The sequence below is a fragment of the Anoplophora glabripennis genome, unplaced genomic scaffold (assembly GCF_000390285.2).
Source record: "Anoplophora glabripennis isolate ALB-LARVAE unplaced genomic scaffold, Agla_2.0 scaffold288, whole genome shotgun sequence".
NCBI classification, from domain to species: domain Eukaryota; kingdom Metazoa; phylum Arthropoda; class Insecta; order Coleoptera; family Cerambycidae; genus Anoplophora; species Anoplophora glabripennis.
Genome location: NW_019416427.1, coordinates 103,314 through 121,350, shown reverse-complemented (window position 1 = coordinate 121,350; position 18,037 = coordinate 103,314).

The window sequence follows — 18,037 nt, the reverse complement described above, 5'->3', positions numbered from 1 at the left end:
CTTTTTCACTTTTAACTTTGTCTTTATTTACTAAAGTCTTTGAATGAAAAATTGTATATTTATTAACCAGGTGTCTTTTTGAATCTTTATACTGGATGTTCCACAAAACTGATCCAATTACCAACAGAACGAAACTTTCCTTAGGTATATTTGTTTCCATTTCTACAGTTTGTACTGAAGTCTGCAATATTTTTATGAAAAATCTTATTCCCTACTAACCACATGTTTTTTGCAATTTATGTACTGGGTGTTTCATAAAACTGACACAGGTGGACTAGGTTTTTCCTTTTTCATTTAACCAGATGCCTTTTTTGGAAGTTTGGAAGAAACTTTTCTTAGTCTTTCCCCGAGCGGGGCCTACTCTTTTTTGAAAAACGTTCTCATTAAACTTTTATATACGGGGTGTTTAAAAACTAAAGTACAGGGTGTTTCAAAAAATATTATATTTACTAACCAGCGAGGAGAGCACCGCGGAGCGGTGCTCGGGCCGCGCGCAGCGCGGCTCGAGGGCCGAAGGCCCGAGAGAAAGGTCAAACTTCGCGTCAGCGAAGTTTGCCTACCTTTCTAGTCATTACCATTAAAAGAAGATTCATTCTAAGTTTTATTAATGGAACTAATAGTAATAGCCAAAGATTACTTGAAATAAAAAACAACAATTTGGGATACAATCTGATTGACTTTGGCGCACTATGCCTGGTTTTTCTCGAAAACGGACAATCTTTAGCACAAGATAGGACCGAAGCTAGATTCTAAAAAAATATTTTTAACGCCCTGTATCTTGAAAACGGAAAACATACGCCCATGGTTCATAGAAACAAATTGTAATATTTTTTGAAATTCTATCGGTCCCTGAATTTATGTCAGTGTTTTTCAGAACACACTGTATATGGTAATATACATTTACATATCTTCAGACATGAAAAAGGTATCTACTAAAGGGTGCTTCAAAACACCGCTAACAGACTTCTTGGTCAGAAAGTACGTAAAAATTAAGCATCTGTTTTAATGGCATAAGCCTACTATGACAAACTAAAATAAAATAAGACTAACAAAATTGTGTAAACATATTTTACTTAAAAATCCAAGAGATCGATTGAACAATCTACACGGAAATTATGTACATTTGACAATATTAGCAGTGTCGCAAAGGGTCTTTAGAGGAGTTTTGGAATAATTGTCAAGGATAATGTATAATTTGAATAGATTTAAAGAAACCCCTTAAGGAGACATCTGCGACCCCATGTTTATTGGGACTTTTTGCCCTCATTTTTTATGTACCTCCTGCCTTAAAAGTTGATCAGCGGTTTTTTTAATCACCTTTTATATAAACAATAAAAAAATTAATGAAAATATCTACTTATTTTGATACATTTTAATTTCTATATTTTTAATTTTAGTGATTATGTTTGGAACCACCTGTCGTACAAATAACGCAAAATCGTTTCTAAAAATATGCGTGTAGAAGCAAACAGCTGCATATTAGTTACTCAAAATATAATATTATTTGTGGCGAGCTTTGTTGAATGAATAATATAAAGGATATGGGCGTAGATGAAAAATTAGAGATGTGCCAGTGTGACAGAAAACGTCACTGAACACGAAAAACATGAAACTCATGTTCGTTACATATTTAGGTAGACATATAATAAATTTATCACCTTTCAAAATATGCGTAATGCCTTAAATAAATACTTCCGCTGTTAATATAGACTGTAAACAGGATTACGTCATTAGTCTAGCCTAGTCTCAACAGGTTTATAAAATGAAAATAATAAATATCTCTTTAAATGTTTTCAGTTTTTTTTTTAATTAAAATTCCAAGATATTTGAGTCTGTAAACAATAACGGTAAATGTTTTCGATTATCTACATTGATTTCGTGAAATAATTGCAAAATAATGTACGACGAACGGTACCAATATTTTGTAACTTATATCTACCTAAAGTCCAGTCAGTCGTAATTTGAAAAAATAAAGCACATATTGGGAAAGTATACACGAAGATTATGCTAACAATTCCAGCATAAGAAATTTGAAAGTGTAAACAAAATAGATCGAAATGGCAATAAAAATATTCTCACGCATATCTGAGAACAAACCTTAAAAAACAAATTTTCAATACGAGATACAGGGTGGTAAATTAGCGAGGTGAAGACGATTCCAGCATAAGGAATTTGAAATTGTACACAAAATAGATCGGAATGGCAATAATGGCACATAACTGAGAACAAGCTTTAAAGAAAACAAATAATCAATACAAGATACAGGATGGTAAATTGTCGGGGTGTCTCGTCGCATCATTCGAGCTATGACTATAAATTGATTAAGCATTTTTCTGATTTACGTTGAAGTGAACCAATAATAATATATTTAAGAAACAACTTTGTTGGGCTGGGACTCCCATCAATATGAAAAGATATTGTAAGGCGAATGCATATACGAAATTGACCCTTACAGCTGCCGTACTTGGTTTTTTTATTATATGTAATCTAATTATGTTCAATGTATGTAGATAATGAACTAGATCTATTATTTTGTCGCATATACATACCTCAGTGATCACTACTTCCAAGCCGTCGGTTGTATCGTCACATACTTCGTATAAAAGAAGAAACTGACAGTAAAATATATATGTAAGCAAAAAACTGTGGATAACTGTAAACGGTATGTATCTGGTATTTCTTTAAAACTTCATCATCTTACATATGTATATCTCGAAAACCAGCGTTAAATCCTGAATTTATTAAAACTAAATCTAACATAATCCAAGGAACAAAGTTGAAGGAAATCTGTGCCTAAGTTATGGCATAGATTTAGAACATCCTCTATAGAAGATACTAAAGTGTTTGTTGGACTCAAAATAGTAGATCAAGTAGATTTGTAACAGAAAGGGTAGATAAAGTAGTCCCTTCATTATTTAAAATGCTGAAATAAACTCTCAATTACTGCATATTATTATTGTTTATTTTCGACATTTTAGGTTGTACTCATTTGTCATTTTTTTAAATATAATCATTATGAGATTTCTTAAACAATACTTTACTTATCTACCACCACTAACGCTTCTTTTCTCACGTCTTATGGCAAATTTGCTTTTAAAATTCGTTTTCGCGCATGTCTGCATCTACTTTTTGCAAAAATGAGAATGAAAAAGCAATGTTAACATGTACTTAACAACAATTTTATTTGTAACCATTTTTTTCTTAAAAAATAAGAATTATCTACACTACGATCAACGATTATCAAGTCTAAACAAAAACAAAAGTTTTAATGCTTTTGGATCTGCACTTTATCAAAATCAAAACTGATATCCTTGTTTCTAGTTCTGAATTGACTGGACTATTTCCTATCCATTGGAATGCTTGTATCTGTTTATCGTTAGGAATTTTACTCGCAGAGGATGTCCTATTTGCCCACGGTAAATCAATCGTGGTATATGAAAAACAGCACGCTTCTAATGACGTGGTGCAGGCCGTTAACGGAAAATAATATTGAGATACTCTTAAATTTAGACTACGTAGGTTACATATTTTCCTCTATTTATATTATATTCATTATTCATATTGATATGTTGCACGTTTCTTCTATAATTAATTTCTTTGAGCTTTATTTAAGACGATAATCATTCCCGATAAATTATTTCCAGAAAGTATTTTTGATGGGTAGATTCCTGTTTAGTTTACTGTCGTATTCCGAGTGTATTTCGAGTTTTACTCAACTTTTGAATCTGACCTACGAAAATAAAGCCAAAAGTAATTGCAGATGGTCGAACAAATCTAGCCCACAACTTTGAATCTTATTACAAAGCGTGCAATCCTCTCCAAACATACTAAAATTTCACCAGTTTCCATAAGCCATAAAATTCGAAACCGCCTAAATCCGAAGGATCCATACCGAAGAGCAGTATCCAAGTATTATCGGAGCCACCATCAACTGGGATCGAATGTCGACTCTGGTATTTTACAGTTCTGTAACCAGAGCAGAAGTCTCTGGCCAGTGTGAGTATACGATACAAATTCAAATGTTGCCTTTCGATAACTTGAAACTTGAAGCCATCCTTTTATTTAGAGGGAAATAACTCGTTTTCCAAATTTGTTGGACGAATTTCCACTTTAACCATGTATGTAGTTGTATTGTATAGCACTCGTTTACTTGTCACATATTTTGTAAACATTTATAATAATAACTTTTTTTCAGTTCAAAATTGTTCATTGTACACAGGTACACCTTATAATTTTATCCTTGATTCATGATAATCTTTTTTCTTTCTGTCTTTCCTATCTTTAAAATAATTTTTCTTAATATCCGTGTCTAAATATATCTTTGGAATCTAAAATGATGGCAGGTAGGTACTTCTGCTTTATTTTGACTCTAATTTGATTTTAAAATATTGAGCAGGAAGCAGATACGTTCTGTTCTGAAAGTATATTAAAATTTCACCTTGTACTAAATATTTATATGCTTACATTCTAGGTAATCATAAAATTTTCTCTATAAATTTGAAGTTTAAAATATCTATTATTAATACGTTTCGGTCATTATAACAAGCTGTAGGTATGAATGCGAAACTTCCAACAAAATTTTAAATTCTAGGCACATGGAATTCATTTATCAGAATTTTATAAATAAGCGACATACCGACCCAAGTCATTTCGTGCTGAAATATTATTAAATAAGTAATAATAATAAACAAATTTGCCAAAAATATCCACTAAACAGGTGGAACTACATCAATCTGGCTTCACGAAAGTATTTTTAATACCTAACATTGTTAACTAATGATATTTTGAGAAACAGTTACACCGCGAGCTACATTCTCCGTCCACCATTGAATATATTTTTTCTTTAGTGGGAATTTGGTCAATCCTGACACATCTATGAGTGAAAAATTTAGATACTTTACACGCAAGCTGTACACAATACTATCATTACCGAAAAATATGTCATCATAAATTAGGTTATAAATACTCTTTTTTAATTTCAATTTACCCACTATTAAACATTAAATAAACGCAAAACTACTTTATATACAATATTTAGAAGAATATATTTATTTATGTACTTTGTTTAAACATCCAAGGAAGGAAAAGATCTTTACTCCAAAGGTTATCCTTCATTAGAAGAGAATAAAAAAATGAGCTCCAATTGAAGATGATGTTTCTCGAAATGTTTTGGAAAAGCAAATGTGATTAATTTTCTACCAGTAAAATTTCGAAAAAGTTGGAAAAATCAAGTAGAAAAAAATAAATATCGAAATGAAATTTTGAAAGCTGCATCAATAAATACATTACCTAAAATTCATACTTATATCAACTAAATATCGATATAAACCATATCCTAAACTGATGCATAACATAAAAAAAAAACAGTGGTTGCAAGCCAAAAAAGTAATGATTAACATTTGAAAGAAAAAGCTTCTTGAACAAGTCTCACGTGAAGTTTATTTGCACCATAAATAATGAAATAATATAGCTACGCAAAGCTACTTGAGTAGTTATTTTGTCTATGTTTGAACAAAAAATGATAGTGTACCTTGATATGTTATTTCAACACCTCTGGGTGTGTTTTGCGATTCTGATCTTTTTTGGTTACTTTACACAATTTTTTTAAAACCATGTTTTTGTATCACACTTGCCCCTCCTACTGGGGCAAATGTAATAAAGGTCTCGGCTCTCGCATAGGCATTGTATACATTTTTAAGACGGAGTTATTGTGAAAGAATTGATTATTTTACATAGAAAAAAAGTTTGTGATATTTTATTATTTTTTAGTGCTTTAATTTCGGGGTGTTAAAATAATACGCAAAGAAGAGAAAATAGAAAAATATTATTAATATTAAGTATTATTTTATATTAAAACCAGAAAAGCTTACATTAAATGAAACTATGCCCCTTCGGTCAAAAATCGGAAGCACTTGAATAATATTACCTTCTTCAACTGTATCTAGGTCATCCACTGGAGGAGATATAAACTTACTACCGTTTGGTCGCAAAAATTTAACTACCCAGCCCATCTCATCCTGCTTTATTATTTTGCCGACGAAGTGTTTCTTGTTTTTTTTTTGTGGCGTACTCAACAAGTATCCATTTATTAATCTCTGGAGCTTGCTTTATCATATCTGTTGGTTCTGGAGAAGGATTTAGTAAGTTTGCTAAAAATTCATTATCGCTGTCAGAGTCCTGGACTGAGAAGTCTTCATCTTCTGAAGAACTATATGTCTGTTTCCTTTTTTTTTATTTAAGTGTTTCACAGGAGGGGACTTTAAACAAAGAATTTCGTTGGTTATTATTTCAGCACCACTGGCGACTTTTTTCCTTGGAAGNTTTAATTTATGGTGAAGCAAGACAGCATTTGTATTATGGTGAAGCATTTGTGTTATGGTGAAGCAAGACATCATTTGTGTTAGTTCGTAGAAAGTGAGTAAGATGGACTCAAATGTGTTTACACGTTAGTGGATAAAATTTTGAACAATTGTTGTTGTAACATCGGGTATGTCAAATGATTTTATTATTTAAAAACACAAATTAATTTTATTAATAATTAATAAAGGCAAAAGGATTTGAATTTGCCGATATAAAATAGGTGCTATAAAAGTATAAGTTTTGGTCCGTTCTTACCACACCGCCATGCCGGTCGCATTGTGCGAGGTCAGGTTTTACAGTGGACCAGTTTCCAGTGCCGTGCAGAAGTATATTTTTAAATCAATTTCGAACTGCCCTATTTGATTTTTTCTTTACAGAATTGTATTTGTAAGGGTCCCTTGTACATCCAGAATTTTTTTTTGGATAAGTTCTGAATCACCCTGTGTAGTATCACTCCCCAAATTTTCTGCTTGCTGTTCCCGTATAGGCTGTAGGTACATGTATACCGGAATGAATTGATGATAAATATATCAGAAACTTCGTTCTTGGAGTTAATTTATTATTGATCTGTTCATAAGAAATATCTTCTAGAAATACAGCTAATAAAAAAATTATAAAACTCGATACATATTATGTAGCTATAAAGGTACGGCAAATGGATGATCCTCGTATATCAATAATATTCGTAAATTATCCTAACTTATCCTAAAATAAATATATTTCACTTACGACGATCTTCTACTGTTTATTTGGAATCAATCAACAAAACAATAACATTATAAAGACAAAAGGTAGGACAAATAAACTATGCATATTTACGAGAAAACATGGATTTGAAAACACAATTAAAATTATTGCATGTATAAAATGAATGAAGTATGAAACGTCTATTTATATTTTGTATAGACATCGTTAAAACATTAACTTAATTAATTGCACCATTAAACAGTAGAATTCATTTAAACCGTTTGCTTTTATTCACATTTAACGGTTATAAATACAACAATGTAATTTGCAAGTCGTTTTCAAATAGACTAAAAAAATAAATTAATGAAATTGTACAGATGATATTGTGTTTTAATTCTGGACGTAGTCGTAGTTCTTGTTACTCAGATATATTTTTTAATTTTTTGAAAATGGAGGACATTTCGAACACTTATTCTGATTTTATTTTCCTTAAATTTTAATTTTCTGTTAGTAATAATTAGTTATATTTGTTGTTTTCCTTTTTTCAATTATTATATTCAGTATAAGCNAATAATAAACAAATTTGCCAAGAGTATCCACTAAACAGGTGGAACTACATCAATCTGGCTTCACGAAAGTATTTTTAATACCTAACATTGTTAACTAATGATATTTTGAGAAACAGTTACACCGCGAGCTACATTCTCCGTCCACCATTGAATATATTTTTTCTTTAGTGGGAATTTGGTCAATCCTGACACATCTATGAGTGAAAAATTTAGATACTTTACACGCAAGCTGTACACAATACTATCATTACCGAAAAATATGTCATCATAAATTAGGTTATAAATACTCTTTTTTAATTTCAATTTACCCACTATTAAACATTAAATAAACGCAAAACTACTTTATATACAATATTTAGAAGAATATATTTATTTATGTACTTTGTTTAAACATCCAAGGAAGGAAAAGATCTTTACTCCAAAGGTTATCCTTCATTAGAAGAGAATAAAAAAATGAGCTCCAATTGAAGATGATGTTTCTCGAAATGTTTTGGAAAAGCAAATGTGATTAATTTTCTACCAGTAAAATTTCGAAAAAGTTGGAAAAATCAAGTAGAAAAAAATAAATATCGAAATGAAATTTTGAAAGCTGCATCAATAAATACATTACCTAAAATTCATACTTATATCAACTAAATATCGATATAAACCATATCCTAAACTGATGCATAACATAAAAAAAAAACAGTGGTTGCAAGCCAAAAAAGTAATGATTAACATTTGAAAGAAAAAGCTTCTTGAACAAGTCTCACGTGAAGTTTATTTGCACCATAAATAATGAAATAATATAGCTACGCAAAGCTACTTGAGTAGTTATTTTGTCTATGTTTGAACAAAAAATGATAGTGTACCTTGATATGTTATTTCAACACCTCTGGGTGTGTTTTGCGATTCTGATCTTTTTTGGTTACTTTACACAATTTTTTTAAAACCATGTTTTTGTATCACACTTGCCCCTCCTACTGGGGCAAATGTAATAAAGGTCTCGGCTCTCGCATAGGCATTGTATACATTTTTAAGACGGAGTTATTGTGAAAGAATTGATTATTTTACATAGAAAAAAAGTTTGTGATATTTTATTATTTTTTAGTGCTTTAATTTCGGGGTGTTAAAATAATACGCAAAGAAGAGAAAATAGAAAAATATTATTATTATTAAGTATTATTTTATATTAAAACCAGAAAAGCTTACATTAAATGAAACTATGCCCCTTCGGTCAAAAATCGGAAGCACTTGAATAATATTACCTTCTTCAACTGTATCTAGGTCATCCACTGGAGGAGATATAAACTTACTACCGTTTGGTCGCAAAAATTTAACTACCCAGCCCATCTCATCCTGCTTTATTATTTTGCCGACGAAGTGTTTCTTGTTTTTTTTTTGTGGCGTACTCAACAAGTATCCATTTATTAATCTCTGGAGCTTGCTTTATCATATCTGTTGGTTCTGGAGAAGGATTTAGTAAGTTTGCTAAAAATTCATTATCGCTGTCAGAGTCCTGGACTGAGAAGTCTTCTACGTCTTCATCTTCTGAAGACCTATATGTCTGTTTCCTTTTTTTATTTAAGTGTTTCACAGGAGGGAACTTTAAACAAAGAATTTCGTTGGTTATTATTTCAGCACCACTGACGACTTTTTTCCTTGGAAGCCCCTCATTGGGTGTTTTTTGCTTTACGGTAGAGAGTAAAAGCGACTGAAATGAAAGCAACTTATCAGAGGGTACAGATGTAGAAGTCGAAGCAACGCTTTCTTTGTAAGTTACAGATCTGTCCGCCGATACGTCATGTTCTGGCAGATCAGAATTTGTATATGTTTCCGCCGTTAGATGTTCTGGCAAATCGGAACGTTGATTATGAAGATCCCATCTTTTAAGAGCTTCAGGACAGAACTTTTCTCTCGGAATAACATTCACGTTAAAAGGTACGATTCCGCATTTCTTGAATCCATTTTGAATTATGGTCTTTTCTAGTGATTGCCATGTTTCTCCTAAATATTGCGCAAATAATTTCTTAGGATGTTTTTGCCACCTCACCAACCTCTCGTCCCATCTCGATTTTGAAGCTTTAAAAACAGAAAGATCGAGGGGCTGCTATGAGGAGGCAACTTTAAAATCGTCCCACTTTCTGCCAGGGCTGTTTCAATAACTCGGGACTTAGGTGTGTGCTGTGGCCATCATAGATGAATAGCACCGGTCTCTCATTTCCAAAACAAGGTATTAAAGTTTTCTTAAAATAAATAAAAATATCGTGAATTCCATCCATCCTTTTTTACCGACAGCATAGACAGTACCTGGAAATCCCGTCCCTGGAGGTGCCATCCATTGATCCCATACGTTAAGACTTTTAAAGATAACTAGAAAGGCAGGCAAGGAGTTTGACCTTTCTCTCGGGCCTTCGGCCCTCGGACCACGCTGCGCGCGACTCATGCACCGCTCCGTGGTGCTCTCATTGCCGGTTAGTAAATATAAAAATTTTTGAAACGCCCTGTACTTTGGTTTTTTACTCTCTGTATAAAAGTTTGATGAGAACGTTTTTCAAAAAAGCGTAGACCCCGCTCGAGAAAAGAATAAGAAAAGTTTCGCTTTGTCCTTAACTCTGAAGTGGATAATTTTGTGGAAAATCCAGTATAAACTTCCAAAAAAGGTATATGGTTAGTAAATATAAAATGTTTCATCCAAATTCAGAAATGGTAAGAAAATAAGTTAAGACATCTGGTTAATAAATATACAAATTTTCATTAAAAGACTGTAGTAAATAAAGACAAAGTTAAAAGTGAAAAGAAAAAAAACTGCCCGTAATTCAGACCTGGATCAATTCTATAGAACATCTAGTATATAGACTTTTAAAAAAGCGACTTTTCTACAAATTTAAAGAAAAAATTAAAAAAATGAATAAGGAAAAATCTAGTCCACCTGTGTAAGTTTTACTAAACACCCTGTATATAAATTGCAGAAAACACCTGGTTGGTAGGGTATAAGATTTTCCATAAAAATATTGCAGTCTTCAATACAAAATATGGAAATGGAAAAAACAATAAGGAAAGTTTCGTTCTATTCGTAATTTTTATCTGCATCAGTATTGTGGAACATCCAGTATAAAGATTCGAAGAGACATCTGGTTAATAATTATAAAATTTTAATTAAAAGACGTTAGTATATAAAGACAAAGTCAAAAGTGAAAAGAAAAAAAATTGCCCGTAATTCTGACCTGGGTCATTCTGTGGAATATCTGGTAAATGGATTTTCAAAAAAATGACTGGTCAGTAAATATACAACTTTCCTTCAGAAGATTTAAAAAAAAATGAACAAAATGAAAAAGGAAAAACCTTGTCCGCCTGTGTCAGTTTTATGAAACACCCAGTACATAAATTGCAAAAAACATCAGATTAATAGGGTATAAGATTTTTCATAAAAATTTTGCAGACTTCAGTACAAACTGTAGAAATGGAAAAACGGATACCTAAGGAAAGTTTCGTTCTGTTGGTAATTGGATTTTGTGGAACATCTAGTATAAAGATTCAAAAAGACATCTGGTTAATAAATATACAATTTTTCATTAAAAGATTTTAGTAAATAAAGACAGTTAAAAGTGAAAAGGGAAAAAATTGCCCGTAATTCTGATGTGCGTCAATTTTGTGAACATCCAGTACATATATGGATTTTCTAAAATAAATATAGATATTTTCTTCAAAAGATTTCATTAAAAAATTAACAAAATGAATAATTGACTTTATTAAGTACATAAAAATAGAACACCTTCCAGTGTATGTCGAGTTCATTGGGTACTGATAAATGTGATTATTTTGAATGTGTTAACAAAAGATGATTCCTATTTTATTGTTTGTCTATGGGTTCAATAGTAGACTACAGAAATATCCAGACGATTGAAGTGTTTGGAGATCGCAGCCTGTGCCTGTCTGTTCATATTACAGATTTTTTACATGCTAACGATAGTGTTAGAAACAGGCTGCGTTCCCCAAATTCTTCAATTATTTTGGATCTCTCCGCATAGTCAAGGATTATCGCGATTTCCATTGACACACTAAGTGCGCACCGAGTATATTTCCATCTTTTATTATCACTGTAGATAATACAGGATCTCCATCCTACACTGAATGCACACTCAGTGCATCAGTGGAAATCGCTATTATAGCGATTTCCATTGAGAAAACTGGTGCACACTGAGTGCACCATTGACGTTCCATTGGCCAAGTTGGTGCTAATTTTCAAATTCCATTGGAAAACTAGAGCAACAGTTCTTGCTCCGAGTGCATATTATTTCGCACGAGGTCTTGGAGCTGGTGTAGGTGTCAGTGCAAGAAAAAATGGCGGTAAATTATGAACAAAGTTGTTGCTCCATTATTATCGTTTTTATCAAGTAGTAGTGATGATGATGAAATGTATGTTATACCAGTTATACGCAAACAACTGCCAAAAGTGGAAGTATTCATTGAAAATGTCATCTACAAACTTAAATAAGTGATCTGTTTCGTCTACAGGAATACACAATGTAACTTCCTCGTCGTTTATTTTAAATGTGAAATTTAATTCTTGGTTCATTGACTGAATAAAAATCAAAACATAAACATAACCTATAAGGTCACAAACCCACGCAAAAATTGTAATTCCATTGAGATTGCACCAGAGCATATTTCTCATACAACCAGTGGAGTGTCAGTGCTGCCCGAGTGCAGCCCCAGTTTTCCCCAATGGAAATCGCTATTAGATTAAATAGTCCAATTAAATAAGCCTTTAAATCGAAATTTTGGTCAACTTGGCTGAATTTTTGATATGAGTTAGTTTAAGGTATATTATAACAGTAAGTGAGAGTAATTTTTTGTTCAACCCCCGGCCAAGGGTAAAAAAAGATAAAACAAAGGGGTTCAAGATAACTCAAAAAGGGTAAGGGCTAGAAAAAAAAGTTTTTCATAAAAGTTGTAAAGCATACAATTCTACATAAAAATGGTCTCTTGACTTTTTCTTAAAGAAGTTAAGGGAAGATTTCAGAAATTTAAAAAAATCATAACAAACAGAAAAATGATTGAATTTTGTAATTTTTTTTTTCAATCTGCTCTAAAAAATGTAACTTTTCTTTTCAGTGCAATAGATATATTTTTTAATTTTTAATAAGAAAGTTATACCAAAATCAAATTTTTAATCGTTAATTTTAATGATTTAACAAAACTAAAACAATGTTTTTTTCTATACTATTCGATTATTTAAAATAATAAAAAGTTGCCTTCGAATTTTTTTTTACGTTGGTTTCTTAGACAGCTACAAATTTATTTACCTTTTTATCTTCTGAATTTTATTTAGCTCCTACGACACTGCCAAGACAAAGACAAAAAAATCACGTTCGCTTTGTCGCACCATGGTACCGAAGTCGTGGACATAGTATATGCCCAANTGTCATGTGATATGAATTTATTCCGTTATCCCGTCATTTCATCTCAAGAAAACTGTATTTTCTAATGGATCATTTAACTATTGAACATAAGATGGCGCAGTATCGAAAGTGTAAAATTGAACGTGAACGATTAAATATCAAGTTTACATACATATGGCTCCTCCTTGTAACGAATTCGAGAACTAAAATTTGATCAACTATTCGGCCATAAGGAATATAATACTATATTTACTTATACAATGCTACTACTTACTATATCGGGCAAGCTATTCGTCGCACAGAAAATTTGTAAATACATTTTTTGTTGCAAATTAATTTCTATACAAATTTGATTACGTAACTTTTAGTCGTAGAACTAACAATAACAAAGTTATTAAAGAAAATAGATAAAAATTTGGGAACGAATTTTCTTTTGGTCGTTATAACTTTTTTCTGGTCATTTTACAAAAAAATTACATCAGAGCATTTTGATAGAGGGGTTTTCAAGGAATAATTTCCATCACAAACTTTTTTCAAATTTTATTTATTTACTAGGGTTTTACAGCGATGCGAAACTTATACTATTCTCCAGTACTAGTAAGTATACATTAATATGAATGATTAGGCATAGTTTTCTCTCATCTTTCCATTATTTTTATAAGAAACATTTTAATTATTGACATTGCAATGTTGTTAATTAGTTATTGACTCTTATTGACTGGTGGCGCGTTTTTTTTACGTCGTATCCCTAGTAAGCAGAATCCACGGACATTTTCTAGCTGACATAATAATTAGTGTAATTAAAAATATCGAAATATATTTCCCAATCTACTGTGTCCTCAGTCTCTTTGATGGGTCAGGCTCAGGATCTGGTTGAGCTTCCGATATTGAATTGTTGAGGAGGGATGGAGAATGAAGTGGCGTCATTGTTGGCAGTTCATCTTCAAAATCATTCTCCTCGATCAATTTTGATATCTCCATTATGTTGCTACATGTCTCCCCAGAACAATTCAGGCACACTGCAGAACATTTGGGCCTGCCTTCCGACATCCACACATTGCTCCACAGTTTCCTTTGCATCGACAGAATATCAACTTTAGAAGCTCAGAGGGTGCTAGAGGTTTTGAACTTTGAACAGGCATCAATATTTGTCCATACTTTTTCCAGACCCAGTCTTGAGGGTCGTTGTAATTCTCGAGCCACAACTGGACCTGATGATAGATTCGGAAGCTGTGCAAGCGGGCTGTGTCTTGTGTTGGAGGAAGTGAAGACAAATTAAATGTATTCTTTGTCACTGACTTNACATAAATATATATCATATAATTTTTTGTCCAAAACATTAAGAAAACAAGAAATTTTCATACAAGGAAACTACCCCAACTCGAACACTTCGATTTTCAAGATTTTTATATATGTTGTAGAACATAAAAGATTAAGAGACACGTATTTTTTTATCGGCGGAAAAACATATTTACGGGGTGAAATACAGCCTCAAAGTATATCCCCAAAACAGTTTTTTCTAAATATCTGGGGTTCTAATCAATATTTTGAAATGAAACAAAATGGAAATTACTAATTATAAAAAAACAAATATTTCGGAAGTGATTCCGTATTTGGGGGTTGCTATCCTTATTTTTTATTTCAGAAAAACTATATTTTTTTTATAAAAAATTCATATTTACTCAGAGTTAAAAATATGATTTATGTAAACAAATTGACAATTAAATTGACCTGTTTCAGGGTTTTCGCTAAAATTTCTGTTTAGGGGGGTGAACAACCCCTTAATGAGAAAAATGCCTGTACGATTAGAATTAACATAGNAACTTGACGGACAATATAATTGTTCGGCTGTACGTCCTTTTGATGGCTTAAAAAAATACATTTGAATGTGTTCTTCCAAATGCCGTGAGCAAGACAAGAATGTCGATATCTTCGGCGACAATAGTGACTGAATCGAACGATTGGGATGCAGCAAGAACGGAGCGAACGATGAGGGTATCTGCATCTGATTCTGCTTGGTCGACACTGAAACCCACCTCTTGTCCACAAAACTCAAAATACTTTTCACAATTAAATACGTCACGCACGAACGTGGTAGCACAACTGGAAGAAAACTTTGAAGGTCACCTCCTATGCCTAATCATTCATATTAATGTATACTTACTAGTACTGGAGAATAGTGTAAGTTTCGCATCGCTGTAAAATTCTAATAAATAAATAAAATTTAGAAAAAGTTTGTAATGGATATTATTTCTTGAAAATCCCTGTGATAATATATTTCCCATTTTTCTCGTGTATAGTATAGGTACTCAGGTAGGTATTCCTAATTCCAGATATTTAGAAAAAAATGTTTTGAGGGCATACTTTGAGGCTGTATTTCACCCCGTAAATATGCTTTTCCGCCGATAAAAAACAGGTCAACTTAATTGTGTCAATGGGGAAGTTTCACATTTTTTTTCTTTTCTTATTAAATTCCTTTCATCGTAAAAAGTCAATTGCCACATAAATTTTAAATTTTTTATTAATAAATTTCCTATAAAAAATATATATAAATTCAAAATAATTCTCTATGCACTCTGTCTTAAACAAAGACGGCTGACTCTTACGTCACGATCCGGTATCGGTACAAATTAAACGAGTCGTGTTCTGTAGTCTGTCTCACTCTTATTCATTTGTGTTTATGCAAACTACGCGCGCCGGATAGATTTTATATTATTTACTTTTACTTAACACAACATTGTTAATTATTTTAAATATTGTAGAATCTATGGCTACAGAAGCTGGATTTGTCCAAGAGCAATCTGATAATTTGTCAAAAATAGATGTTCTATAAAATAAGTTTGCATGATTTCCTCATTTTCTCATCCTACACATGGGTACTGTAATATTTATGTTCAGACACTGTTATATTTTTGACGTTCTCGTGTTGTAACTCTGATCCTGAAGCCGCCACGCATTAAAGCTGCCTGGGTAGATATTGAGAAAATGTTTGTATACTCTATGAAAATTAACGAAACTTGTCTTTAACCCTTTCACCGAGGAAAATGGATAAACACGCAAACAAAAATTGTGCTAGAGGTGCTGGAGGCGATTATATCCAAAGGCTTTGTTTGGGGCTTAACTGCGGGAAACGGTTGTTTTTAACGTATAATATATACAACCAGTTATACAAATATTGGTTTAAACAGTTGCAGGTATTAAAAATTCTATATCCTCACATACTTCTATACATACATTGTAGGAAAGTACCGATGGTCTATCAGAAGTTACGTGAGAGCGATAAAGTAAGCCATAGAAATCCATGCGATAGAGTTACGTGAGAGCGATAAAGTAAGCCATAGAAATCCATGTGATAGACAAGGATGGCTATAATGAAGGCGTCTAATAGTCAACGTCCATTTCGCCTTTCCACAAATAAGATCCACTTCTTAGTGGATTAAAATGGCTGGTTAGCTTGATTAAATTTCCCGAAATCGAGTTACTATAATATACATAATTGTGCTTGTTTGAACACTTTTCTTTATTATAAAATAGAATTTTTTGTTTATTTTTTAGCCATGATTTAATCATTTTATGGATTATTTAGAAGAAATTTACTTATTGGGTACACCATAAGCAAATGTAATATTTTAACTAAAACTGGTTGAAAGTAAATATTTGGATTTTGCTATAACATAAAAAATATAGATCCCTAAATGGGACTTAAAAAAGATTTTCTGCTTGTTGTTCATGTACTTTGATCGATGTAGTGGGGCAATTTTGAAAATTATTCAAGTCTGTGAAGTATCTTTAAGTAAGTAGTTTAAGTAAGATTTAAGTTGGGGCAACCTATTCTTAATAGAAGCTGTTATTGTTTTGCTGAAAACATTATTTAAAGAACTTACAACTGCGCAAAGAAAAATTGTTATTTTTTTTATTGCAGAATATTATATTTATACCTATTTACTTTATATTTGTATAAGAGTTAAATAATATTTTTGTACCGTAAAAGATAATATTTCCTTAATATATCACTAAGTTTCTAATTTCTGGTGTCTTAATGCCATTTATAAGCTCAATTTTTTTCTTGTCATTCAGTGATATTGTTTCAGATATATATTTTTCATACCTGGGTTAAAATAAGGGGTTAATTGTCAAATATCATGAAAATTAATGAGGTGGACAAAGTAACCCCACTCGGAGTTTAACTTCGTCTTCAAGAATGAATTTTTCAAAAAATAACATATATTTTAGCAAAAACTTCGGACGAACCGATAGCTCGGAGAAAACCGATATTGAGGTTATTTTTATAACAGATTTGAGACTAATACAAATGAAATATTATTCGAAATTTTTTTATTTTTAGCCACGGTACGTATTAATTTTTTTCTTCAATTATTTTAGTTATCCCAAATGTGTTTTAATTATATGATATTTAAAGGTAAAGGATTTTTTTTTAATTAATTATATACATTGTATTTTAAAACTGAATATTTAGAATGAATTTTTAATCCTTTGAATCATAGTGAAGGGTAGCAACAAATTAGGCACTTCTTTAAAATTGCAATTGGTAAAAAAATTGCTAGGTTTTTTTTTGACTGTTAATTTTGATATTATCATATACCTGGAGCAGTTTTGTATACGATGGTTTAATATTTTAATGCCTGCATTTTTAATTATTATTATAATTGACAGATTTATTTGAAATTGTTTTGTTTATATTTAAGTTAAATTATTTAATTGTTTTCATTAAGGAGGGATATTCAATATAGTTATATAATGTGATACATCACATTATATAATATAATTTACATACATATGGTAAATGTAGAAATAAGAAAAAACTGGTTCAAACAGTAATAATTTATTGATATGAAATCTATGATTATTATTTTTGTTTTTTATTCATAAGTTTCAGAACTTTTAAGTTTGCCATTGCTACTGTCTGGTTTGACTTAGCGATGGCATATAGGATATTTCCATTGCGGTGCCTGTAAGAAAATAAATTATAAATATATTTATACTTTAAATTTTTTTTTAGTTGATCTTACTTTGAAT